Below are 5,750 nucleotides of genomic sequence, written 5' to 3' on the forward strand. Positions count from 1 at the left end.
TCAGATGTAAGTTGGTAGTGTGCTTTAGTGTTAATGTACCTATTACTGTTTGTCTGTTTGTTTTATTTTTAACTTGTAATGTTATATACACTTTTACATGTAAACCTTTTTTGTTTTGACAACTGTAAGTGCTTTGCACCCAAACAGGAACGTAAATAAATAAAATAAATAAATAAAAATAAAATAAATAAAAATATAGTTTATTAGAGTTTTTGTCCTCAAATAACCTCTACTTTATTTTCCCAAAAGATTGCCCATTCCGCTTGGATCACCCTGTATGCTGTGATTTTTCTTGAAAAAATTATCTGGAACCTTTATTAAGAAGAACTGACTCAACCTAGTTGCGAAGGAAAGGGGTGTGCCTATGTGCGGGTTCCCCTGGTGAATAGAATAGAAGTTTGATCTGGCGTTTTAGAGTGGCTTAAAAATAAAGTATATTGCAATGGTAGACCCTCCATTTGGCAAAATGTTTCGGCTCTTATTAGTTTCCGCTTATATTCAATAAGGTTCCCTATTTGTTCTCCATTCTGATATCCCATTTGCGTTTGGGATTTTCTCAAGTGTTTATATTTAAACTTTACGTTATAGATATGGAAATTCCAAAAAATAAAAATTCAAGAACTCGGCTAACTCCTTTCGAATTAATCAATTTGTTACGTTCTAATAATTATTCATCTTTATCGAATGAATTCAGTAACAAAAAAAATACTATGATGGCTTCAGTTTTGAACTTAAATTTAGTCAACATATTGCGCGATCAGTCTATCCCCAAGTTGTTGGCTAACTGGGATGTGAAGAGGCGTGATGCAGAAGCCGTGTGGTTCATGAAGGGTATTATGGATGAATGCACACATTTGAAGAATTTCTCAATACCGTTCGACACCTCACTTATTTATGCCATTTGTGCCCTACATGATGGCTATGTTCCTAACAGCGGCTGTTGTAAATTAGAAGATGTGTGGCCTCAAGCGACTATAAGATATGTAAAAACGGGTCATGTTGGTGCGTACCTGTGGTATCTTCACTTATTTAGGTATGCAAATGAAATACATTTATTACTTTGTGTTTTCTAGGATCTTTTTTAGGAATACTATTGTCGAAGCGTTTGAAAGGGCAAAACTTGTGTGCCCTCCACCAGCTGTGACTTTCTCATAATTGAATGAATACATTCTTTACCAGTATTCCTTAAAATTCATATGTGAACTTATGTGCCTTTGATCTTTTGTATGATTCGCACTGATTGTACCTGACTGATTACCGATTAATTTTAAAATGTGATATTTTTGATATAGTTTATAAACTTACTAAAATGTTATACTTGCTACGGTGATCAAGTACTGCATTGATAAATTGCAAAGAGTGAGTATATATTCGCTGTTGTGTTTGATATTGAAACCCAATGTTTACAAATTAGAAAGTGTTGCAACTCAATACTAATTATTCCAAATTATATATTGGCTGCTGTATCTGTTTAGATGAATAGAAATTGTAACAATTTAGACAAAAGCAATAAACGTATTTTGTTAAAGTTGCAATTTAATGGTGTGGGTCCCAGTGACGCGGCAAAGAACTTAAATGAGAGATTCAACGTTAAATTCGGTAGATGAGTGGACCAAGCAGCATAAGTTCGGATAGCCCTGGACAAATAGAGCAATCTTCCGGTTAAGGGCATTAGAATGATACATAAGGGTCCCACTAAAAGCCACACCAAATATACCTACACCAGATTAGCCGCGGAATCAACTTAATAATGTATGCCACCGACAAATGGATGGACGCGATGGGCAGTGAAAAAAAATCCGATACAACTGAATACTGAACGATCCTCGAGATCTTCACACCTTATTGTAAAACAAATTTTTTAAATCAGCATTTGCTTTACTTTTATTCGAGGTGCCCACATCCAACATTTCATTTAATATTTTAACAAATCGGATTGCGCATGCGCAAGACAAATTTTGTGATTTGGCTCTACTTTTTCCGAAGTACCTAATCTCAAAATTTCCTTTCAATAGGTTAACAAATAAAAAAATCGTACTGCGCATGCGCCAAACAAATTTTTTTGTATCTACATTAGTTTACAGTAGGTACTTTTATTCGAGGTATACAAAATTTCATTTAAATATGTTAACAAATCAAAAAATTTGATTGCGCATGCGCACGTAGTTACTTTTGAACATGTGTACCAACTTTCAACGTGATTGGACGTTTCTATACAAAGTTATCCGGGCAGAGACCAATACAAAAAGATCGTTAATAAAATGTAAATTAGGTCTATCGCACTTTGTCGGCAGATTTCCTATGCGTCATTATGAAAACAATAAGAAGAATTAAGAAATTCCTACACAGAATCTAAGAAGTAATGGTAGATACTCATACGTGCGAACGACAATACCGCATTTTATTCGTACACCCAACCCTTACATGTGGTTTCTTTCCTGGTCTTTTGGTTAGGAATTAAAGATTTATCAAATCAGACTCTTGCCGAGGTGGCTCGTATTATGCATTCAAGCCACTTCAGATAAATAGATGCACAAGCATTACGTAAACGTTGTAAAATCTTTGCAAAAAATGATGTTTTATAACTTCACTTTCTCTAATGTCTACCGCCACGAAAACAGTACCATTGGGCATGCTCGTGAATCCTGATGGTAAATATTAAATGAAACCTTTTCAAGCTTTCTACAATATTTAACGCGCACAAAACCAAATTTGGAAACTGGCGCTACATTTGCTTTTATTCCAAGTGGCTATATGTATCAAATTTCATTTAAATCCTTCCATAAATAAGAAAGTTGTCACTGCGCATGCGCAAAACCAAATTTTTTTATTTTTTGGCCTACATTGCCAATTCACCAACTTCGATCTATAAATTTGATAAAGAACCCACCTACAAAATTTCATCGTAATCGGTCCATTCGTTATCGAGATTTCGTGCTAACAGACAGACAACGCAAAATTATAAACTCACTAGGAGCTCGTTAATATAATAATGGAAGATATGGGCACCTCCTACTTGGCACTGAAAAGGTCGGCTGAAGATTGGAAAGGATCGAGATCTCCATGCTAACAACCATACTGATGGTGGGTCACAGTCAGGGGAGGACTGGCCCGGGGAGGCGGGTGGCGATTGCCACCTGGCCTGTAGATCATAGTGGCCCGTTGGAAATTTATAAGTATATATATAAGTATGTGTTTCTCTAATATTGTGGTTGATGTTAGGTTGTTAAAAAATTCTGTTTTAATTGAAGTGTTTTACAATGAATTTATCATTTTTGTCGTAGTATTTTGAAAGTGCTGAAATACAATGATAGGCGACGCACCTCGTGTGGATTGTATATTTTGTTACTTTTAATTATCAGCTGCAATTAAAAAAAACTGTATGGTAATTGAATTTCGAAAAAGGAGTACCTTAAAATGTTTTTGTGGTGCACCTCAGAGCTAACCCCCCCCCCTCCACCCGCCACCTTCATTGCTACACTCATACTTTAATGGCCCGTAAGTACCCAGTCCGCCCCGTGTATAACCTTCCTTTTTTACCAAAATTCGACTACACCAAAATTTCTCGGGAAAACACTTTTTCTTATTAATTTGGGTTGGGTGCGTAGAATCCAAATCAATTCGTACTTTTTCGATCAGACTTCTCAATCAAAAGTTATAGACTAGAAACCAATTTCGAAAAAAAATTCAAAGGGATGTAACTTTTGAACTAGTAGCCCAATCTTGGAACTGTTTGAAATTATGGATTCTACAGGCCACATTCTATAAGAAAAATTTTTTTCCGGTTCGATCTGAGACAATTTTTTTAGGGTCTCAAAAAAAGGCAGTGTATAACCTTCCTTTTTTACCAAAAATCGACTGCACCAAAATTTCTCGAGAAAACACTTTTTATTATTAATTTTGGTGCGTAGAATCCAAAACAATTCGTACTTTTTCTATCAGACTTCTCAATAAATAGTTTTAGACTAGAAAAGAAACCAATTTCGAAAGAAAATTCAAAGGGCCGTAACTTTTGAACTAGTAGCCCAATCTTGGAACTGTTTGAAATTATGGATTCTACAGGCCACATTCTATAAGAAATTTTTTTTTCCGGGTCGATCTGTATCAATTTTTTTTCGGGGCTCAAAAAAGGCAGTGTATAACCTTCCTTTTTTACCAAAAATCGACTACACCAAAATTTCTCGGGAAAACACTTTTTCTTATTAATTTTGGTGCGTAGAATCCAAAACAATTCGTACTTTTTCGATCAGACTTCTCAATCAAAAGTTATAGACTAGAAACCAATTTCGAAAAAAATTCAAAGGGCTGTAACTTTTGAACTAGTAGCCCAATCTTGGAACTGTTTGAAATTATGGATTCTACAGGCCACATTCTATAAGAAAATTTTTTTTCCCCGGGTCGATCTGAGACAATTTTTATTTCGGGGTTCAAAAAAAGGCAGTGTATAACCTTCCTTTTTTACCAAAAATTGACTGCACCAAAATTTCTCGGGAAAACACTTTTTCTTATTAATTTTGGTGCGTAGAATCCAAAACAATTCGTACTTTTTCGATTAGACTTCTCAGTCAAAAGTTATAGACTAGAAACCAATTTCGAAAAAAAATTCAAAGGGCTGTAACTTTTGAACTAGTAGCCCAATCTTGGAACTGCCAAAAATACTTGGCCTGACTGTTTGTCAGGATGTTACATGGTCCTTGCATATTGATAACGTATGTAAAAAATTGCGAAATTGTTGCTACTCTCTAAATGCTTTAAAAATCTTTGCACTAGATCTACGCTTCTCACCCTGTATCATTCGAACTTTCACTCGCACATTATGTACAATATAATAAACTGGGGTGGTAGTGCTCAAGTACAACGCGTGCTGATACTACAAAAACAGGCGATTAGAACCATCTGCAATCTACCCTTCAGAACTTCCTGCCGGCGAAAACAAAGGTTGACCCATCTTCAATATGTCTTCGAGCGTCAGTTGTACGACACGGAATACTTGTCAATAAGGAACTCAAAAAAACTCCTAGGGAAGCTGCCAATTGTCGTTTCTTTGGTCTTACATCCTCCAATACCAAAGACTTGGTTTTTTTCTACATCTCAAGTGATCACGTTAACAGGGTACCCTAGATGGGGAACATCTCGACCATGTTTAATCAATTTTGACCACTCGCAAATAGTTGACTTAGAAGAGCAATCATCTCCGTATACAGGCAACATTTCTTCAAAAATATTTTTTGGAGGTTTTCCTTGTTTTCTAAGGTAGCTCGGTATCCGATTTTATTCATTTCGATACATACAGTGTGTCCCAGATAGAACGGGCCATAGGGAAATGGCATATTTATTCGCGAAGGATCCAAGAGACTTTAGAAATTATCATTCAACCAAAGCTTTTTGGTGGTTCAACGTACCTACCTATATTACTCCAATCTCTTATTTCTAACATCAGGCAAGCGCAATAACTGTATGTTACCCATATGAAGAAGTGTTTTTGATAGAAACTCGTCTAGGAAGGGGTTGTAATAAGTGTCTATTGCAAGGGCATCCGCATGTTAATGTATCTATTGTTATTTGCGACGCTTCGGGCATTTCTTTATGCAGGAATGCAAATTCTCGCCCTCTAAAACTCGGCAGCCAGGGAACTTCGCCCCACCTGTTCATAGAACAAGAACTTTGCTGATCCAGCTTGTTAATTGCGTTGAGTTTGTGATTTTCAGAACAACCCATAATTGGCCGGGGAGGTTACAATTTGAAATTAT

At 36.0% G+C, this 5,750-nt stretch overlaps 1 long non-coding RNA gene across 1 annotated transcript; it reads left to right on the forward strand.

Moving 5' to 3' along the window:
• Nucleotides 1–181: 181 nt before the first annotated feature.
• Nucleotides 182–1,528, forward strand: LOC116171227. The gene is made up of 2 exons (XR_004145400.1): nt 182–1,033; nt 1,086–1,528. It is a non-coding gene; the product is annotated as an uncharacterized LOC116171227 (long non-coding RNA).
• Nucleotides 1,529–5,750: the final 4,222 nt, after the last annotated feature.

This window comes from Photinus pyralis, unplaced genomic scaffold (genome assembly GCF_008802855.1).
Source record: "Photinus pyralis isolate 1611_PpyrPB1 unplaced genomic scaffold, Ppyr1.3 Ppyr1.4_LG5, whole genome shotgun sequence".
In the NCBI taxonomy this organism is placed as follows: domain Eukaryota; kingdom Metazoa; phylum Arthropoda; class Insecta; order Coleoptera; family Lampyridae; genus Photinus; species Photinus pyralis.